This window comes from Scardinius erythrophthalmus, assembly GCF_964197995.2.
Source record: "Scardinius erythrophthalmus genome assembly, chromosome: 13".
Lineage (NCBI taxonomy): Eukaryota > Metazoa > Chordata > Actinopteri > Cypriniformes > Leuciscidae > Scardinius > Scardinius erythrophthalmus.
The window spans coordinates 3,516,857-3,540,862 of NC_138233.1; the positions used below are offsets into that span (position 1 = coordinate 3,516,857).

The window sequence follows — 24,006 nt, forward strand, 5'->3', positions numbered from 1 at the left end:
AATTTTGTCATTTTGACATGTTTCTGTGTTTGACGGTTTAGTTGTGTAAGTTTACTTTGCTCGTCCGTGTTTTGCTCCGTCCTAGTTCTCAGTTCTCTTTCGCGGTTTAATAATACTCTCTTATGATCAAGCATGTGTTACAGTAGACCGCTCTTTACAACAGTCAGCTGACGTGATCTGACTGATACGGATGTTACGTTTGGGCTTTTTGTGAGGAGTGAAGACACACACTGTTTTCCTCATTTGGAAGACAAAATCATAGCTAAGATCCGATTAAGGAACAGGAACTAATAGAAGTGTTTTGAGTGATGTTTGCGGATGAGCTGAGGTGTGTGTGTGTGTGTGTGTGTGTGTGTGTGTGTGTGTCGGTCTGAGGATGAGCTGAGGTGTGTGTGTGTGTGTGTGTGTGTGTCGGTCTGAGGATGAGCTGAGGTGTGTGTGTGTGTGTGTGTGTGTGTGTGTGTCGGTCTGAGGATGAGCTGAGGTGTGTGTGTGTGTGTCGGTCTGAGGATGAGCTGAGGTGTGTGTGTGTGGGTCTGAGGATGAGCTGAGGTGTGTGTGTGTGGGTCTGAGGATGAGCTGAGGTGTGTGTGTGTGGGTCTGAGGATGAGCTGAGGTGTGTGTCGGTCTGAGGATGAGCTGAGGTGTGTGTGTGTCGGTCTGAGGATGAGCTGAGGTGTGTGTGTGTGTGTGTGTGTGTGTGTCGGTCTGAGGATGAGCTGAGGTGTGTGTGTCTGTGAGTGTGAGTGTGAGTGTGTGTGTGTGTGTGTGTGGGTCTGAGGATGAGCTGAGGTGTGTGTCGGTCTGAGGATGAGCTGAGGTGTGTGTCGGTCTGAGGATGAGCTGAGGTGTGTGTGTGTGTGTGTGTGTGTGTGTGTGTGTGTGTGTGTGTGTGTGTGTGTGTGTGTGTGTGTCGGTCTGAGGATGAGCTGAGGTGTGTGTGTGTGTGTGTGTGTGTGTGTGTGTGTGTCGGTCTGAGGATGAGCTGAGGTGTGTGTGTGTGTGTGTGTGTGTGTGTGTGTCGGTCTGAGGATGTGCTGAGGTGTGTGTCTGTGAGTGTGAGTGTGTGTGTGTCGGTCTGAGGATTATGGGGGTAAATTGATGCCTAAAACATTGAAAATGGACAGACTAAAAGTCACACATAGATATTACAACTTGTAAACACAAAACACAATCTACAAATAGATAAAAAATCCGCAAACAAAGTCCTCATGATCTGCAAATGTAAAACAAGATTTACAAATAGATACAAAGTCCTCAAACAAACTCTTTGTGATCCACAAATATAAAGCATGATCTACAAAAAGATTAAAAATCCACAAATAAACATATCCTGATTCACAAATAGAAATCAGTGACTTGTACTTGAAAACCAGAATTTAAATGAATTTAAAGTGACTTGTTTGCAGGTGAAGATCATGTTCTGTTTGTAGATTGTGTCACATTTGTTTTCAGAATTCTGACACTATTGTTACGCTGCTGTGACAAAATAATGCCATAATCATTGAAAATGAAGAGACTATGAGTCAAAAATGCATATTACAATTTGTAAACACAAAACACAATCTACAAATAAATTTAAAATCTGCAAACAAACTCCTCATAATCTGCAAATGTAAAACACAATCTGTAAATAGATTCCAAATCTGCAAACAAACTCGTCATGATCCGCAAATGTAAAACAATATCTACAGATAGATAAAAAATCCACAAACAGACTCTTCATGACATACAAATATAAAATGCAATCTACAGATAGATTTAAAATCCGCAAACAAACTCTTTATGATTCACAAATAGAAATCAGTGACTTGTACTTGACTACCAGAATTTGAATGAATGCAAAGTGATTTGTCTGCGCATGAGGGTCATTATTTGTTTGTAGATTGTGTTGCATTTGTTTTCAGAATTTTGGCACAACTGTTTCGCTGTTTTTTCCATTAAAAAATCTACAAATGCCCTCCTCACAATTTGCAAACAAACACAGTCTAACTTGTATTTTCAAACCACTGTAAAAAGACATTCTTACACATTCTGTGCAAAGCTCAGCATGCAAGTGTTGGATCTGTGTTTGCAGATCACAGGGCATTCACAGATCCCTCTACACGCGTTTGCAGATCACAGGGCATTCACAGATCCCTCTACACGCGTTTGCAGATCACAGGGCATTCACAGATCCCTCTGCACGCGTTTGCAGATCACAGGGCATTCACAGATCCCTCTACACGCGTTTGCAGATCACAGGGCATTCACAGATCCCTCTGCACGCGTTTGCAGATCACAGGGCATTCACAGATCCCTCTACACACGTTTGCAGATCACAGGGCATTCACAGATTCCTCTACACACGTTTGCAGATCACAGGGCATTCACAGATCCCTCTGCACGCGTTTGCAGATCACAGGGCATTCACAGATCCCTCTGCACACGTTTGCAGATCACAGGGCATTCACAGATCCCTCTGCACGCGTTTGCAGATCACAGGGCATTCACAGATCCCTCTGCACGCGTTTGCAGATCACAGGGCATTCACAGATCCCTCTACACACGTTTGCAGATCACAGGGCATTCACAGATCCCTCTACACACGTTTGCAGATCACAGGGCATTCACAGATCCCTCTACACACGTTTGCAGATCACAGGGCATTCACAGATCCCTCTGCACGCGTTTGCAGATCACAGGGCATTCACAGATCCCTCTACACGCGTTTGCAGATCTCAGGGCATTCACAGATCCCTCTACACGCGTTTGCAGATCTCAGGGCATTCACAGATCCCTCTACACACGTTTGCAGATCACAGGGCATTCACAGATCCCTCTGCACGCGTTTGCAGATCACAGGGCATTCACAGATCCCTCTACACACGTTTGCAGATCACAGGGCATTCACAGATCCCTCTACACACGTTTGCAGATCACAGGGCATTCACAGATCCCTCTACACACGTCTACAGATCACAGGGCATTCACAGATCCCTCTACACACGTTTGCAGATCACAGGGCATTCACAGATCCCTCTACACACGTCTACAGATCACAGGGCATTCACAGATCCCTCTACACACGTTTGCAGATCACAGGGCATTCACAGATCCCTCTACACGCGTTTGCAGATCACAGGGCATTCACAGATCCCTCTACACACGTTTGCAGATCACAGGGCATTCACAGATCCCTCTACACGCGTTTGCAGATCACAGGGCATTCACAGATCCCTCTACACGCGTTTGCAGATCACAGGGCATTCACAGATCCCTCTACACACGTCTACAGATCACAGGGCATTCACAGATCCCTCTGCACACGTTTGCAGATCACAGGGCATTCACAGATCCCTCTACACACGTTTGCAGATCACAGGGCATTCACAGATCCCTCTACACGCGTTTGCAGATCACAGGGCATTCACAGATCCCTCTACACACGTTTGCAGATCACAGGGCATTCACAGATCCCTCTACACGCGTTTGCAGATCACAGGGCATTCACAGATCCCTCTACACACGTTTGCAGATCACAGGGCATTCACAGATCCCTCTACACACGTTTGCAGATCACAGGGCATTCACAGATCCCTCTACACACGTTTGCAGATCACAGGGCATTCACAGATCCCTCTACACACGTTTGCAGATCACAGGGCATTCACAGATCCCTCTACACGCGTTTGCAGATCACAGGGCATTCACAGATCCCTCTACACGCGTTTGCAGATCACAGGGCATTCACAGATCCCTCTACACGCGTTTGCAGATCACAGGGCATTCACAGATCCCTCTACACACGTTTGCAGATCACAGGGCATTCACAGATCCCTCTACACACGTTTGCAGATCACAGGGCATTCACAGATCCCTCTACACACGTCTACAGATCACAGGGCATTCACAGATCCCTCTACACGCGTTTGCAGATCACAGGGCATTCACAGATCCCTCTACACGCGTTTGCAGATCACAGGGCATTCACAGATCCCTCTACACGCGTTTGCAGATCTCAGGGCATTCACAGATCCCTCTACACGCGTTTGCAGATCACAGGGCATTCACAGATCCCTCTGCACACGTTTGCAGATCACAGGGCATTCACAGATCCCTCTACACGCGTTTGCAGATCACAGGGCATTCACAGATCCCTCTACACACGTTTGCAGATCACAGGGCATTCACAGATCCCTCTACACACGTCTACAGATCACAGGGCATTCACAGATCCCTCTGCACACGTTTGCAGATCACAGGGCATTCACAGATCCCTCTGCACACGTTTGCAGATCACAGGGCATTCACAGATCCCTCTACACACGTTTGCAGATCACAGGGCATTCACAGATCCCTCTGCACACGTTTGCAGATCACAGGGCATTCACAGATCCCTCTACACGCGTTTGCAGATCACAGGGCATTCACAGATCCCTCTACACGCGTTTGCAGATCACAGGGCATTCACAGATCCCTCTGCACGCGTTTGCAGATCACAGGGCATTCACAGATCCCTCTACACGCGTTTGCAGATCACAGGGCATTCACAGATCCCTCTACACACGTTTGCAGATCACAGGGCATTCACAGATCCCTCTACACACGTTTGCAGATCACAGGGCATTCACAGATCCCTCTACACACGTTTGCAGATCACAGGGCATTCACAGATCCCTCTACACACGTTTGCAGATCACAGGGCATTCACAGATCCCTCTACACGCGTTTGCAGATCACAGGGCATTCACAGATCCCTCTACACGCGTTTGCAGATCACAGGGCATTCACAGATCCCTCTACACGCGTTTGCAGATCACAGGGCATTCACAGATCCCTCTACACACGTTTGCAGATCACAGGGCATTCACAGATCCCTCTACACACGTTTGCAGATCACAGGGCATTCACAGATCCCTCTACACACGTCTACAGATCACAGGGCATTCACAGATCCCTCTACACGCGTTTGCAGATCACAGGGCATTCACAGATCCCTCTACACGCGTTTGCAGATCACAGGGCATTCACAGATCCCTCTACACGCGTTTGCAGATCTCAGGGCATTCACAGATCCCTCTACACGCGTTTGCAGATCACAGGGCATTCACAGATCCCTCTGCACACGTTTGCAGATCACAGGGCATTCACAGATCCCTCTACACGCGTTTGCAGATCACAGGGCATTCACAGATCCCTCTGCACACGTTTGCAGATCACAGGGCATTCACAGATCCCTCTACACGCGTTTGCAGATCACAGGGCATTCACAGATCCCTCTACACGCGTTTGCAGATCACAGGGCATTCACAGATCCCTCTACACGCGTTTGCAGATCACAGGGCATTCACAGATCCCTCTACACGCGTTTGCAGATCACAGGGCATTCACAGATCCCTCTACACACGTTTGCAGATCACAGGGCATTCACAGATCCCTCTACACGCGTTTGCAGATCACAGGGCATTCACAGATCCCTCTACACGCGTTTGCAGATCACAGGGCATTCACAGATCCCTCTACACACGTTTGCAGATCACAGGGCATTCACAGATCCCTCTACACACGTTTGCAGATCACAGGGCATTCACAGATCCCTCTACACGCGTTTGCAGATCACAGGGCATTCACAGATCCCTCTACACACGTTTGCAGATCACAGGGCATTCACAGATCCCTCTGCACGCGTTTGCAGATCACAGGGCATTCACAGATCCCTCTGCACACGTCTACAGATCACAGGGCATTCACAGATCCCTCTACACGCGTTTGCAGATCACAGGGCATTCACAGATCCCTCTACACACGTTTGCAGATCACAGGGCATTCACAGATCCCTCTACACACGTTTGCAGATCACAGGGCATTCACAGATCCCTCTACACACGTTTGCAGATCACAGGGCATTCACAGATCCCTCTACACACGTTTGCAGATCACAGGGCATTCACAGATCCCTCTACACACGTTTGCAGATCACAGGGCATTCACAGATCCCTCTACACACGTTTGCAGATCACAGGGCATTCACAGATCCCTCTACACGCGTTTGCAGATCACAGGGCATTCACAGATCCCTCTACACACGTTTGCAGATCACAGGGCATTCACAGATCCCTCTACACGCGTTTGCAGATCACAGGACATTCACAGATCCCTCTACATGCGTTTGCAGATCACAGGGCATTCACAGATCCCTCTACACACGTTTGCAGATCACAGGGCATTCACAGATCCCTCTACACACGTTTGCAGATCACAGGGCATTCACAGATCCCTCTACACGCGTTTGCAGATCACAGGGCATTCACAGATCCCTCTACACGCGTTTGCAGATCACAGGGCATTCACAGATCCCTCTGCACACGTTTGCAGATCACAGGGCATTCACAGATCCCTCTACACACGTTTGCAGATCACAGGGCATTCACAGATCCCTCTACACGCGTTTGCAGATCACAGGGCATTCACAGATCCCTCTACACACGTTTGCAGATCACAGGGCATTCACAGATCCCTCTACACGCGTTTGCAGATCACAGGGCATTCACAGATCCCATACACGCGTTTGCAGATCACAGGGCATTCACAGATCCCTCTACACACGTTTGCAGATCACAGGGCATTCACAGATCCCTCTACACACGTTTGCAGATCACAGGGCATTCACAGATCCCTCTACACGCGTTTGCAGATCACAGGGCATTCACAGATCCCTCTACACACGTTTGCAGATCACAGGGCATTCACAGATCCCTCTACACACGTTTGCAGATCACAGGGCATTCACAGATCCCTCTACACGCGTTTGCAGATCACAGGGCATTCACAGATCCCTCTACACGCGTTTGCAGATCACAGGGCATTCACAGATCCCTCTACACGCGTTTGCAGATCACAGGGCATTCACAGATCCCTCTACACGCGTTTGCAGATCACAGGGCATTCACAGATCCCTCTGCACACGTCTACAGATCTTTTTGGCACTATCTTTCCGCTGAGTGTGTGACTACGATCCACACGTGTAGTCAGCCAATCAGGGGTATTGCTTCAATGTGATGTCACGCCCCCTCAATAAGCCTTTTCAAAATAAGAGCTGACACTTCCCGGATGGGTGGGCTGGGCTCACTGCCATTTACCGTTGCCGGTGTTGTACCGAAATCCGACTCCCCGGACAAATCGCACTTCCCATCGCGTGCATCGCGCAAGCGAGTTTAAATGCACTTCCATTTATATGCACTATTAAATGCACTATATCCATTTATCGATCGATTTTTCACACAGCAAGCACCCAGATCCTGCATGGAAGCTTTGTCTACACTTCAATAAATTAACAGAAAGTGAACTAGTGTGGATAAAAGATGCAAAAAACAAACACAAACAAACAAAAAAACATGGCAGATCGATTCAAACTAAACTTCGACGAGTAAGGAATAAAGCCAACAGCTATCAAAACAAAACTGTTAATTTCACTTAATTTAACTGAACTTATCGTTTGTGTGTTAAACACGCTGTGGTTCATAGGAAAATATTGTAGGCCTACTCTCCCCATTGCACATGAATGTAATTTTTCACGAAGATATATTAAGAGTTCATCAAATAGCCTATGAGGCAAATAGGCTACCTGTCTTTTTGTTTGTTTGTTTTTTTGCTTAATTGCGTCTTAAAAATAGAAATAAAACAAATTATTAGTGATAATTGAAAAAAGAAAGTAAAGAAACCTTAGACATTTTAAAAAAAAAAAAAGTTATTTTCCAGCACATTATTGCCCCAAAAAGCATTATTTATTTCATTCATTCTTTGATTATGGCATTATTTTGTCACAGCAGCGTAACAATAGTGTCAGAATTCTGAAAACAAATGTGACACAATCTACAAACAGAACATGATCTTCACCTGCAAACAAGTCACTTTAAATTCATTTAAATTCTGGTTTTCAAGTACAAGTCACTGATTTCTATTTGTGAATCAGGATATGTTTATTTGTGGATTTTTAATCTTTTTGTAGATCATGCTTTATATTTGTGGATCACAAAGAGTTTGTTTGAGGACTTTGTATCTATTTGTAAATCTTGTTTTACATTTGCAGATCATGAGGACTTTGTTTGCGGATTTTTTATCTATTTGTAGATTGTGTTTTGTGTTTACAAGTTGTAATATCTATGTGTGACTTTTAGTCTGTCCATTTTCAATGTTTTAGGCATCAATTTACCCCCATAGAGGATGTGCTGAGGTGTGTGTGGGTCTGAGGATGAGCTGAGGTGTGTGTCGGTCTGAGGATGAGCTGAGGTGTGTGTCGGTCTGAGGATGAGCTGAGGTGTGTGTGTGTGTGTGTGTGTGTGTGTGTGTGTGTGTGTGTGTGTGTGTGTGTGTGTGTGTCTGCACTGGGAGGTAATGGTGTGTTCACACTGACTGAGACTGAATCTCCACAGGTTGTCGGGTCGCTGCTGGTTCCTCTAGTCTCTTCTTGAATGCAGTGTTCAACCGTCTGACAGCAGATCTCAGATCAGCTGTGTCACGTCTAGCGGTATATATATATATATATATATATATATATATATATATATATATATATATATATATATATGTGTGACCCTGGATCACGTCACCAGTCTCGAGTCGCACGGGTATATCTGTGGCAATAGCCAACAATACATTGTAATTAACGATGTTTCTTTTATGCCAAAAATCATGAGGATATTAAGTAAAGATCATGTTCCATGAAGATATTTTGTAAATTTCCTACAGTAAATATATAAAACATGTATTTCTGTGAGTGAATGCAGCACAATCGCCAACATAAATGAACAACTTTAAAGGAGATTTTCTCAATGTTTCCATTTTTTTGCCTCAGATTCCAGATTTACAATAGTCGTATCTCGACCAAATATTGTCCTATCATAACAAACCATACATCAATGGAAAGCTTATTTATTCAGCTCTCAGATGATGTGTCAATCTCAATTTCGAAAAATTGACCCATGTGACTGGTTTTGTGGTCCAGGGTCACATACATGTGTATGTGTGTGTTTGTATATATATATATATATATATTGTACTTGAATCAGCTGCAGTATAAGCATTAGACACTCATGATACTCAGATGCTTGACAGCCCTAATATATATATATATATATATATATATATAAATTATGTATTAATTGAAAAAATTATGATTTAAACATTTTCTTTTTTACGTTTTGTTTAGTTTGATACAATTATTTGTTTCTTTTATACAATCTTTCATTCATTGGTTTATTCGTTTGTTCGCTCAGTTGTTTATTTGTTTGTTGTTTATTTTGTTTGGTTGTTCACTCTTTTGTTTGCTCTTTCTTTCCTTAGTTTGGCCATTTTGTATTCATTCTTTTTCTTTTTTGTCCTTTTGTTTTTCTCGTTCTTTTTTCTCATAGTTTTTTTTTCTTCAGTTCATTCTTATGTCTGTTGGTTGATTATTTTTTCTTTCTTTTGTTTGTGTGTTCAGTTCATTGTTTTTTCTTCCGTTTGCTCTTTCTTTCATTCTTTTTTCTTTTTTCTTTCGTTATTGATTGTTTTATTTCTTCTGTTTCTTTCATTCATTTGTTAATTCTTTTGTTTGTTCAGTTGTTTATTTGTTTGTTCTGTCTTTTGTTGTTTACTTTCTCCATTTTTAATTGTGTTTCTTGTTCTTTTTGTCATTCTTTCTCTTGTTCAATTCATTCTTTTTGCTTTTACGTTGGTTCTCTTGTTATTTCTTTTGTTCTTTCTAACTTTAGACCAATATTTCAGTTATTATTCACTGTTAATCTTCCTCTCAACTCAAATATTGTAGTCATTCTCACATGCTTCATGACGGAGTCATGATGTCTATAAGCTATAAGCTCCATATTTACATTTTCAAGCTGCTGTGGGAGAATATTAGTGAATATCGAGTGGTCTGATCTGTTCCTCAAACAGAACTATGACTTCAGAAGACTGTAACTACAGTCAGACATCAGGCGATTAATGTCTGTTTGGGTTCTGAGAGGAGGACTCGTATGAAGACTGCCTGCAGACTAATGAAGAGATTGATTTATGAAAAGAAGACTAATTGCTACACTATAAAAGACGTTTTAATGTATTCGCCCCTTTTATTAAGCATTTTAATTAGCTGACTTTTTAATGATCTTTCAGGCTCTCGTTTCAAGATTCTTTTGTCGCACCGCAGGACTGTTTAAAGAGGAGCGATCATGCTTTCTTCACATCTTTATCTTTCTTCAGTGTGTAATGTTGCCGTTTAAACATGAAAAAGCTCTGCAAAGTCACACAGTTCTTCTCTATATCAGTGTCAGTGTTTCTGAACTCCTGAAACGCCTCCATTGTAGTCTTGAGTTTCTTCCGGGAACGAACACGTCACAATATTCCTCATTATAATAATTAATGCGCAGAATAAAGGGGCGGGGCCTGGTTGAGTTAGTTAGTAGTGTGTTAAACTGGCGGTTATGGGAAGGGGCGGGACATTTCCCAAACACACTCGAAGCGCTCGACCAATCACAACGCACTGATCCAGCCGACCAATCAGAGCACAGTGTGCTCTTCAGAAGGAGGGGCTTCATAGCGACAGGAAGTAAACAGAGCGTTACTGACAGACTGGGAAGAGAGGAGCCGCAACATTGGAGAATATGAGGAAAATGATCAACATTCACGCATAATGCCTCTTTAAGTAACTGCAAAAACTTGCGAGTGATTAAAAACAATGATTAAACTGTTTGCTTTCCCTTCTGTTTGTGAACTGGAAATTTGCCAAGTAACCAAAAGCCCAGATTTGTTTGATAAATATCCTCCAAACTCCCAGCGTCTAAACACTCTTCACCCGGGCGATTGCCTCCGCTCTCTCCTGTGTGCTGTGGTCCGTGAGTCTCTGGAAGTGAGGCACAGACAGATGGTCCCGGCGCCGGTCTGCGCCAGAGTTATTCTGCCCCATTAGCCGGTACCCGACCCGTCAGCCAATCAAAACCCAGCTTGGTCTCGCGCAAAAACCCTCCAGAGAAAATAAGCTGACAGAATTTGCCAAAAATCCTGGGAAGGTTCACTTGCATTTGTTTTTTTTCTTCTCTCTATTTAGCAACTTTATCCCTGTTTGGATTTAAATATAGTTATTTAAACGTTAACGTTCAGCCTGAATTAAAGGAAGAGTCCAATTTTATTTTATTTTTTGCCTTTAAGGGTCATAAAACAGTTGCAGTTTTATAGCGTTTAATTTGTTTCCCCTGAAGTGCTCTTGTAATGAGGTTTCTTGAATTGTAAATTAGTTTTACATGAGCATGCTCTTTACACTTTTCTCAGCGTCAGGCGACATCACTTCCCGCCCATATGTCCAATGATAAATATTGCAACAAAAATAGCAAGCACTTTCAAGCTCTGATTGGCTGACTTTACTCTCCTAGTAAACTTGATTTCCACGACTAGCAAATTAAATGCCATGTACTTTTGCATGGATAAAAATGAAGTCTAGTTTTCTATGTGAATATATAGTAAAATGTAATTTATTCCTGTGATCAAAGCTGAATGTTCAGCATCATTACTCCAGTCTTCAGTGTCACATGATCCTTCAGAAATCACTCTAATATGAGGATTTGATGATCAAGACACATTTGAAAACAGTTGTGAAAAAATCAGCGTTGAAAACAGTTGTGCTGCTTCATATTTTAGTGATAACCATCATACATTTTTTTATTTGATGCACTGAAAGTACAAAAGAACAGCATTTATTTTAAATATTTAACATTTTTAACATTATTTAACATTTATATTTAACATTATAACTACTTTACTGTCAATTTAATGCATCCTTGATGCTTTTTCCCCAAAGCAGCTTCTAGATGCACATCTGATCAGTTCTTGCTTTCCCTGAGAGTCGGCCCATGTGACCCAGTGCTGTGATCTACAGTCTTAATTACAGGAATTATAGCTTTAATAGCAGTTTAGGAATCAATATATTCATACATATAAACATTATACACTCATACCCGGAGAATAGAAATCGGTGCCCTTTCAGTCTGTGTCTGGAGTGTTTATAGAGTTATAACAATACACTCAAGCAGGCTTTACATTAATGTGTCTTCTCTGATGATATCATGGATCGATCGCTCTCATTTCTTAAGTGCATGTCTAAAAAACCTTCAATGCATTTCTCTCTCTCTCTCTCTCTCTCTCTCTCTCTCTCTCTCTCTCTCTCTCTCTCTCTCTCTCTCTCTCTCTCTCTCTCTCTCTCCCCCTCACTCTCTCTCCCCCTCACTCTCTCGCCAGCTCTGATGAAGAATAATTATTGCGGTGGTAATAAATCTCTGCATTCGTACGGGAGAGATGGACATGTGCCAGAGTCTCTGAGTCCAGGGTTACAGGATTTTCTGTCCTTGTCGTTTAAAGCGTCCGTCGACAGACTTCTCATTACATATATGGAGCTCATAATTATACGTGCGGTAATGAATCTCAGCGCAGACAGCTTTTATTATGATTATGTTTAAAGCACACGACGCATGAGAGCGAGTCAACTGATGCGGGAATCGTCTGAGATAATTGAACTGAGCTTAAAGGAATAGTTCATCTTAAATAAAAACCCTGATGTAAAACCACATGACTTTCTGTCTTCAGTGAAATGTTTCAGAAGATGTTTTGCAGAATGAGAAAGCTGCGTTTCTTTCATACAAATGAAATGGGTTTTTGGCCTTGGCTAGTCTAATTTAATTACTTAGAAACTTAGAAATTACGTTAACTATTAAAAACAATTCTGTTCATTGAAATAAAGCTGAAATTATATATGTTAGTTGAAAAACCTAATGTTGAAATTATTATCTGGAAATAAAACTTAAATAATCCTAATAGCCTTTTAACTAAAATTAACTTTAAAACTAAAGATATAAAAATAAAAGCTACTTTGGAATATTAATAAAACTGTAATCAAAACTAAAATAACACTGCTTAGAAAAATAGATTTTTTTTATTTATTAAATTCGAACACGTTTTATTTTTGGATGAACTATTCCTGTGAGGACAGAGTTTGTGTTTATGTAAGTTTAACTTAGTTTTAAAAAAAGTTATTGATTGGAATATTGAATGAAGAGTTTTGGCTCTTGTTTTGATGCTTTGATCTTTTTATTCCAGCTAGATTTTTTTTTTTCAATGTGTGTTTCTGTGTTTGGGATTCGCCGGCTCATATTATTGTTTTAGTTTGCACTAATTAATATTTGATTACCCGGCTGAAACGAGGCCTTCGGGAGGAATCTGCATTATCTCTGCGAGAAACGCTCGCTCTCTTAGATCTGTTACTAATGCAAATAGAGCACAGCTGTGAACAACACTTCATCTCAAGCCTGCGAATTATGCTTGTCCAGAAAGATTTATAGATTTGTTTTATTTTTATTTTTTATTTATACTTTTATTCAGCAAGGAGGCACTAAAATAATCAAAAGTCAAAGTAAAGACTTTCATAGTCTTAAAAAAAAAAGGTTTCGGTTTCAAATTTTCAAACTTTAACTTTATATTCATTCATCAAATTGACCAGCATCTCAACTCTTGAATTGTCATCTACCTCTAGATGAGCCTAAATTCATTATTACTTGATATTTTTTTAGGTTTATGCATTTTAAAAACTGATTCACCTTCAGTCTCACTTTTCTAGGCACTTTAAAGTTGTCATGAAATTATTATTATTTTTTATTTTTTTCAATTTTAATAAAAAAAAATGTGCACACAAAAAAAAATATATATATGCTGAAAGGGATGGTTGATTATGATTTGACTTTTCTAACTTTAGTTAGTGTGTAATGTTTCTGTTTGATCATAAACAACATCTGCAAAGTTACGACGCTCAAAGTTCAGAGCAAAGGGAGATATTTGCTTTTAAAGAAATCGCTTTTTAAGGACTACAACAAACGGCTGGTAGAGACTACACCACATTCCTCCCGGGTTAGTGACATCACCAACCCTAGAATTTACATAAACCCCACCCCCTGAACACGATTTATAGATTATCAAGACAGAATATGCTAATCAATGACTAGAAGATAACTACACATCAGCTTCATAAATTCATAAACTAACCATTCAGAAATGTCCTGTTGCTTCTACATGTTGTCTCTTCTTCTTGAGTCTCTCCATCATTGTTTGATTCCGGTTTGAACATAAAAGTTTTTGAAATGTTCAGTGCATGTGTGTGTGAGGTAAAAGGACACAAGCTGTTGAAGCTCCGCCCCCTGTGCCGGGAGCAGCGGCTCATTTGCATTTAAAGGGACAGACACAGAACGGTGTGTTTTTGCTCACCCTCAAAAAGTGACAACTTTAACATGCTGTATAAAAATATCTGTGGGGTATTTTGAGCTAAAACTTCACACACACACTCTGGGGACATCAGAGACTTATTTTACATCTTGTGAAAAGGGCATTGTACCACCCATTTAATATTGATTGTTTTCATACCTCATTCTGATCCTCTGTCCGAAATTAAGGGGCGGCTTCTTTAAGCGTGTCAGTAAACGGCCTGTTATGATTGGCTAACGTCATTGCACAGGAAACAGTATCAAGCTTAGTTTAGTTTTAGTTTTAGTTTTATTGATTTATATAGCACATTTAAGTCGACAAAAGTGATAAAATTATCAAAACATTATCCATATAAAACCATCATTTTCAAACAAAGCATTATTAAATCATACTTACAGTTTGTGATGCATCTGTCAGATGATTGAACACAGTCTCTGCTTCATCTGTCAACAACAGTTTCTTTGTGAACTCTCCAAATGCTCCGAACAAACATATAATCCTCTGCCGTGATCCGGGACGCCTTTACAATAAACCATCCACTTGTTTCTGACTCTCTTAAGTCTATAGAGAGACACAATCCAGTTTAAACCGGACGAACGTTCTTTCACTCTTTCATTCGTCCTGTTTTCGGCGACTGAACGCCAGTGGGCGGGGCCTATGATGCGACAATGTATAACTATTGGTCGATGTCTTGCTCTGGAGGCGGGCATATGCAAATGTATTTGCCCGTGTCACTATCAAAACAAGCCTTGATTAAATAAATCCTTTGTTTATTAAATAATAGCTTTGCTATTTCTGGGGATTTTAATATTCACATAGATAATGCAGAAACCCAATATGGCAAAAGAAATCATAACTGTTTTAAATACTTTTAAATACGTGGACACACTCCAGATTTACGTATCAGTAAGGGTCTAAATATTTCATTGATGTTACTGTCTGATCATTTCTGTATTTTCTTTGATATATTGATCTCTCCTGCCACTGAAGCTAGATCTGTGTCTGTCAAGAAGAGATGCTTAAATGAGAACACTAGTGTACTATTTATGAAGGCCATATCTTTAACACCAAGCATATCTGCGGACTCTGTTGATTCTGTCCTCGAGTCCTTTAACTCAAAAGTTAAAAGTGTGATTGATGATATTGCTCCTGTGAAAGTCAGGGAGAAGAGTGGCAGACTAAAAGCACCTTGGAGAAACTCAACAACGGTGCAGAATATAGAAACCCAATGCAGAAAAGCAGAGCGCATGTGGCGGAGGACAAAAGTGTAGTCCATTATAACATCTATACAGACAGCCTTCATGCTTTCAATGCGGAACTAGGCAAAGCTAGACAGACTTTCTTCTCGAATATTATTAACAGAAACATTAATAACTCACACACTCTTGCTACTGTAGAGAGACTGACAAACCACACAAGCCAGATTCCCAGTGAAATGCTCTGTTTGCTTCTTTCTTCTCTGAGAAGATCAATAATATCAGAGAGGCGATCAGAATGTCCTCGTGTGGCACTGAGGTCAGACCGATCGGACCTCATCTGCAGAGAGTCACTCTGTCTGATCTTGAAGAAATTAAAGCTACAATATGTAAGATTTTTGTAATAAAATATCCAAAAGTCACTTGCACAGTGTGATATATTTCCTGCAGTTGTGTACTTACAATATCCCAAAAAGTTCCCAATGATTTTTAATTTCAGAGAAATTCCAGTTTTAAATAATGACTCGTCCCTGTTCAGTGTCGCCTGTCAATGACGTAATATCCGCGTTATCCCTGGTTTCCGCTAGTATTCCCATAGTAACCATGGCGACAGACGTGGACAACTGCGTTACGTCTAGCGGCGCGCTCACGCTGTTGTTGTTTCATTCAAACATTATGGATCATGGCAAGCAGACTTTGGGACAAAAGGAGAACTAAAACGAGGATCAATATCAGCGTGGCGTTTTCGAGATGCCGAGAGCTAGCGTCCGCGGCTAACTCCCACTCGACAGAGATGCTCAAATGTACATAAAACATAATCAATGTTATACAGCTCAACATGATGAAATGTTAGAATATGATCAGTATGTTATGCTAATGTTGATCTAGCTCACTGCTAGTCTCATACAGACAAACTAACACACAGAATAACATTATAACACTAACACACTCAAATGCAGTTTAGTGTGATAGTGTAGAGCAAGTGAAACAGCGCTGCGTTCCCTCATTCGTTTCATTCGTCTGATAAACTGCCCTGTGTGAGTGTTATTCAGCACTAGCGGGTAAGTTAGTTCGGCAGAATGAAATGTCCTCATCTCTTTATATCCGCGGGACTCGCGTGTGGCGCTGAGATCTGTCTCTCATTAGCACTCGCGCCGCTTCATTCCACAGTCATGCTAAACACATCAGTGTATTCAATCATCCATAAACATTATTAGATCTATCGGCATGACGACAAGTTCCTTAATTACGCTTATGCGTCATCAACCAACGCCTTTTTAAAAAAAAGGTTTAAAAGTTAAAAAGGTTCTTTTCCATGTTCCGAGTTTTTGTCCCAACCTAACCCGAGGTTACCCCGAGAGTCCTAGAGCTCCTCCTGTCCGATTTTAGGGAAAAATTGGGTCTATTGGAGATGTACAATAGATTTTTTGGGCGCGTCGAAAGAACACCACAGACACGGTACAATCCACATGGGAAAATCTCACAGTAAAACACGCAGCTGTGCAAAATATGATACACCAGTGTTTTGCTAGATGAGAAGTTTATTTGTGAGAAGTTTATTTATGTATAATCATATTACCTCTGTATTCCTCCTTTTGACTCTAAACTGAACTCAAATGGCTCTGAGAATTGGGTAAGAGACTGAAATACTTAATTGACCCTTCGCAGGTAGTTTGATTGACAGGCGATCTGACCAATCATAATCCTCCATCCGCCGAATCCGCCATTTTTGTCTGACAAAGCAGTCAGGAGAGTCAGTAGATTGACGTTGGAGGACTTGAACGGTGTGTACTGACGTCTTTCCACGGTTAAAACAACATGTTGATGTTTATTCATGTTTATTTGGTGCAATAAATGAACTAAAAGGAAGAGATTTTATTTACTTTATTTTACAGTGTCCTTGTTACATATGTTACATGTACTTACCATAGTAATAACGGTAAATTATGCATAATTACATGCAACTAACCCTCAACCAAACCCTAATCCTACCCTAACCCTATAGTAAGTACATGTAGTTAATTAATATTACTCAGTACTTAAATACATAATTACACTGTAACAAGGACACCTTAAAATAAAGTGTAACCGCGATCTGTTACGACACATTAAAGAACCACAAAACGGTATTTATTGTTTAAATTTCATTAAAAAATTACCAAATTTGAAAATCAGGTCCATCGGAGACGTCCAATAGATTTCTTAGGCGCTGAAATAACACAACAGACACAGTGTAATCACCATGGGAAAATCTCAGAGTAATGAGAAGTTTATCTATCTTTTTACTCTCTTAATTTCTTTTATATTCTTTTATATCCTTGCTTTTATTTTTGTGAATAATGTAAAATGTAAAGCACTTTGAATTGCCATAGTGTATGAAATGTGCAATATAAATAAACTTGCCTTGCCTTATAATGAGGAGGATGTTTTAAGCGATGCAACTTAAGATGTTTTAAAGGTACAAAGACCTCTTATATGCCAATAGATCAAGGCATATTTGATTTCTCATATCATGACCCCTTTAACTCAGAACGTGGAGTGTCAAAAACTGCTCTTTCGTTTGGCAAAGAAATGTTTTTATGATTCACCCCATAAATCATGCATGGATGCACACTTGGAAAATAGAAAGCCAGAAATAGTGTTCAATCCGTGCACCGGATTCCAGAAGTCATGATGACAAAGATGAATATTTTAAGCGCGCGGCTGATGCGCACAAAAACACATTTGAAAGATTTTAATAGTAATAAGACACTTGAGCCGAACTTTAGACTTCAGAATGCTTTTCACAAATAAAGTAATTATCCTTTTTCCCGCTCGCTCGTATTTCTCAGATTGACAGGTCTGTTATTGTTCTGCGCTGACCTTCTCCGGTATTATCCGGCTTTACTCGTAAGAAACACAGCTTTCTTATTTCTGCGATATGTCAGCGTTATTGTTTGCAGAGTCTAATTGGATGAGCGTGGCGTAGTGTTCATTCAGAAGTCCTGCTGAGTAAATGTTTGCTGTTGTAATGGAGGCGAGCTTCATTTCCAGGTTTAGTCTGAACTGACAGGTCTGGACGCCGGTGTCATGTGTGCAATCATGGTCAACAAAGGCTGAATGTTGCGATATGTGGTTTTTGTGTGTGCATGTGTGTATTATAGAGTGTGTCGTCTGAGAATGACCCGCTTCACAGGAGAGAAATCAACCGAATGAATGTATTCTGATGGGAATGAGGGACTAAACAGACAGTCTTGAGAGAGAACGTCTTGTTCCCGTGAGGGTCGTGTGTGTGTGTGTGTGTGTGTGTGTACGTGTTGTGACTGAAAGGTGCATGCTGGGACATTTTCAAAACCTAGTGAGCTGCATCATAAGAGGAGCATGCTGACTGTCAGTGAGTTATTTAAAATATCTATATTGTGTGAAGTATCCATTGAAATCAGTTTTTTTAACTGTGGTTTTCGGTATTGAATAACATGCACTATTTGTTATTAATCTCTCATACTTGGTCTTCCATTTTGACGACTTCTCAGTGCTGCCGTTACATATCTTATAACATTTTATATGGACTACATCAAGAATGTATGGAAGCTTGTTTCCGCCACAGAATAAAAAAGGTAATTGTGATATAAACTCGCAATTCTGACTTTTTCTCACAATTGCAAGTTATAAAGTCAGAAGTGTGTGTTATAAAGTCAGAATTGTGTGTTTTAAAGTCAGAATTGTGTTATAAAGTCAGAATTGCGTGTTATAAAGTCACAATTGCGTGATATAAAGTCACAATTGCGTGATATAAAGTCACAATTGCGTGATATAAAGTCAGAATTGCGTGATATAAAGTCAGAATTGCGTGATATAAAGTCACAATTGCGTGTTATAAAGTCAGAATTGCGTGTTATAAAGTCAGAATTGCGTGTTATAAAGTCACAATTGCGTGATATAAAGTCAGAATTGCGTGTTATAAAGTCACAATTGCGTGATATAAAGTCAGAATTGCGTGATATAAAGTCAGAATTGCGTGTTATAAAGTCACAATTGCGTGATATAAAGTCACAATTGCGTGATATAAAGTCACAATTGCGTGATATAAAGTCAGAATTGCGTGATATAAAGTCAGAATTGCGTGATATAAAGTCAGAATTGCTTGATATAAAGTCACAATTGCGTGATATAAAGTCACAATTGCGTGTTATAAAGTCAGAATTGCGTGTTATAAAGTCACAATTGCGTGATATAAAGTCAGAATTGCGTGTTATAAAGTCACAATTGCGTGATATAAAGTCAGAATTGCGTGATATAAAGTCAGAATTGCGTGTTATAAAGTCACAATTGCGTGTTATAAAGTCACAATTGCGTGATATAAAGTCACAATTGCGTGATATAAAGTCAGAATTGCGTGATATAAAGTCAGAATTGCGTGATATAAAGTCAGAATTGCTTGATATAAAGTCACAATTGCGTGATATAAAGTCACAATTGCGTGTTATAAAGTCACAATTGCGTGATATAAAGTCACAATTGCGTGTTATAAAGTCACAATTGCGTGTTATAAAGTCAGAATTGCGTGATATAAAGTCAGAATTGCGTGTTATAAAGTCACAATTGCGTGATATAAAGTCAGAATTGCGTGTTATAAAGTCACAATTGCGTGTTATAAAGTCACAATTGCGTGATATAAAGTCACAATTGCGTGATATAAAGTCAGAATTGCGTGATATAAAGTCAGAATTGCGTGATATAAAGTCAGAATTGCTTGATATAAAGTCACAATTGCGTGATATAAAGTCACAATTGCGTGTTATAAAGTCACAATTGCGTGATATAAAGTCAGAATTGCGTGTTATAAAGTCAGAATTGCGTGATATAAAGTCAGAATTGCGTGATATAAAGTCAGAATTGCGTGTTATAAAGTCACAATTGCGTGATATAAAGTCACAATTGCGTGATATAAAGTCACAATTGCGTGATATAAAGTCACAATTGCGTGATATAAAGTCAGAATTGCGTGATATAAAGTCAGAATTGCGTGATATAAAGTCACAATTGCGTGTTATAAAGTCAGAATTGCGTGTTATAAAGTCAGAATTGCGTGTTATAAAGTCACAATTGCGTGATATAAAGTCAGAATTGCGTGTTATAAAGTCACAATTGCGTGATATAAAGTCAGAATTGCGTGATATAAAGTCAGAATTGCGTGTTATAAAGTCACAATTGCGTGATATAAAGTCACAATTGCGTGATAAAGTCACAATTGCGTGATATAAAGTCAGAATTGCGTGATATAAAGTCAGAATTGCGTGATATAAAGTCAGAATTGCTTGATATAAAGTCACAATTGCGTGATATAAAGTCACAATTGCGTGTTATAAAGTCACAATTGCGTGATATAAAGTCACAATTGCGTGATATAAAGTCACAATTGCGTGATATAAAGTCAGAATTGCGTGATATAAAGTCAGAATTGCGTGATATAAAGTCAGAATTGCGTGATATAAAGTCAGAATTGCGTGATATAAAGTCAGAATTGCTTGATATAGTCAGAATTGCGTGATATAGTCACAATTGCGTGATATAAAGTCACAATTGCGTGTTATAAAGTCACAATTGCGTGATATAAAGTCACAATTGCGTGTTATAAAGTCACAATTGCGTGATATAAAGTCACAATTGTGTGATATGAAGTCAGAATTGCGTGATATAAAGTCAGAATTGCGTGATATAAAGTCACAATTGCGTGTTATAAAGTCACAATTGCGTGATATAAAGTCAGAATTGTGGGATATAAAGTCAGAATTGCGTGATATAAAGTCAGAATTGCGTGATATAAAGTCAGAATTGCGTGATATAAAGTCAGAATTGCGTGATATAAAGTCAGAATTGCGTGATATAAAGTCAGAATTGCGTGATATAAAGTCACAATTGCGTGTTATAAAGTCACAATTGCGTGTTATAAAGTCACAATTGCGTGTTATAAAGTCACAATTGCGTGTTATAAAGTCAGAATTGCTTGATATAAAGTCAGAATTGCTTGTTATAAAGTCACAATTGCTTGTTATAAAGTCAGAATTGCGTGTTATAAAGTCACAATTGCGTATTATAAAGTATAAAAAGTAATTCTGACTTTTTTTCTCAGAATTGTGTTTATATTTTGCAATTCTGACTTTAAAACACGCAGTTGGAAGATAAAGTAGAATTTCATGATATAAAGTTGCAATTGCGTGTTATAAAGTCTATTTTTCCTTAGAATTGGACTTTATAACTCGCAATTGCGAGTCTATATCTCACAATTCTGAGAAAAGATTTCAGAATTACGAGACATATTGCGAGAAATAAAGTCGCAGTTATCTTTTAATATGTTTGATCTGTGGCGTAAACATAAGAACACACACATGACGCCTGCAGCTCACGAGGTTTTGGATATGAGCTTCACACTGAAGTGTTTTCCACTCGTATACTAGCCTGGAAATCCAGACTCAAATCTGAAAGATTAAGGGTCTGGCATTGAGAATTGAAAATCTCACTGCACGCAATTGGATAACACTTCGACCAATCACGGTTAGCTACCAGCGGAGCTAACTGGTAGATTAGACTCTTACCGTATCCGGTCGGCAGAACAACAAAGGATTGATTTGAGCGCCGTCTTCTGTTCCTCTTTTAGATAAAAAGCCAAGTCTAACTCGTTCATTGTAGCGGCCAAAGCCGTTTCAAACAACTGGTGTTCCTCCATAGCCATCTTGCAGTGTTTACTAATGACTTCGACGTCACAGCGCTGTCGTCATCTTTAGCTCCGCCTATATCAGATAACCCGACGTGATTGGTGCAGCTCGGATACAAGTGCATATTTAATGAGCATCATTACTGGACACCAGAGTAAACTCAACTTGTGCTCTCGCGAGAACTTCCAGGTACTCGTATACATTCTCCGGAGCAATCTGAGACGATCATACATGCCCTTGCACTTACTTTGAAACCCAACCCTGAAATGCACTCTTATGCAGACAGGTGTGTGTGTGTGTGTGAGATGCATTAGTATTCTTCAGGCTGTCTGAGAGAGGATAGATGAGGAGCAGAGAGATGCTCAGGGTCGCTGGCATCAGGAGGAACATTTCTCTCTCCGTCTGCATCTGTTTTTTTCCCTCTACTTTCTTTTCTTCCGTTCTCTTTCAGCGCCGCATTCGTTCCTCGTCTCGCTCTCTCGCCTCCTTTCTCCTTTCCTATACACAATACACTAAACAAAATCACAGCTCCTGTTTAGTTACACACACTCTTAAAGAGTAAAGGTTCCAAAACGTTACATTTTTGGTTCTTAATCTAAAGAACCTTTTTCACTATGAAGAACCTTTTGTGGAATGGAGAGATTTCATGGATCTTCATGGAACCATCGATGCCTTTAATTTTAAGAGTGTATCATGTTTATTTCATTCTAGACAAAGCTGTGTTTAACTTTGATGTTTTATGGACAGTCAGTCCGTCATTATAGTCGGTGAACTGATTAGCACACAAACCCTGGAGTTGCTGAAGTTTGAGCCTTATTTATTTTCTTTTTGAGTTGGACGTGACAAAATGCAATTTCAAAAACCACTCTGAGTAATTCAGCCAGTGAGAGCGAGTTGTTAGACGAATTTAAAGCATAAACTTTAAAAGCCGATTCATTAAAAGAGTCGCCTTAAAATGAGCCATTTGTACTTGGCACGCTGTGAGCTTGCTAGGGCTCTCTCTCTCTCTCTCTCTCTCTCTCTCTCTCTCTCTCTCTCTCTCTCTCTCTCTCTCTCTCTCTCTCTCTCTCTCTCTCTCTCTCTCTCTCTCTCTCTCTCTCTCTCTCTGTCTGTGGTAATGAGCATTAGTTTCTGTGGCTTCATGTCAGTGTCACATTCATGCACACCTTTAGCACTCACCCTTCCTTTACTTCCATACACACCTGCTCTCACACACACACTCACACACACCTCATCATGTCTGCACTGCTGACACACACGCACACACACCTTTCGGTCTGGCCTCTGTGGCCCACACCTGATTACCTTAGATGAGAGGAGCACTCCAGCTGCATTCTGAACAGTCTCTCTCTCACACACACACACACACACACACACACACACACACACACACACACACACACATATACATATTGATATACATACATACACACACTCAGTCTGGTTCACTATATTTGTGGGGACTCTCCATAGATGTTTTATTTATTTTATTTTATTTATTCTTGAAGCTGGGTGGTTTTGTTCATGGTTTAAAAGTTTTTATCGAGAATTTATTTGAGAAATGAAGAAAATAAATGGGAAAAATTATTTTGGAACCAAAACCACTGGACAAGTAAACAGTCAGTGTTGTGTATTATCGAAAAAACAATATTGGGTTATATATATATATATATATATATATATATATATATATTAGAAATGTAGAAACGTATCATGCATCATTAATCATGCAACTCCCAGACAGAGTACTTTTCGCAGCTTGTCGTTCTATTGAACTTTTCCAAGTAGGAAGTTTGAAATTCTGAGTTGCAGCGTATGAGGATCTCAGTGAGATTGCTGTGTGTGTGTGTAGAACAGAA

General features: G+C 40.2%; 1 protein-coding gene across 2 annotated transcripts in view; it reads left to right on the forward strand.

Annotated features, from left to right (window-relative positions):
* Positions 1–24,006, forward strand: part of pigg (phosphatidylinositol glycan anchor biosynthesis class G (EMM blood group)) — a 161,004-nt gene that overhangs the window by 93,925 nt on the left and 43,073 nt on the right. The gene's annotated exons all lie outside the window — the stretch shown is intronic.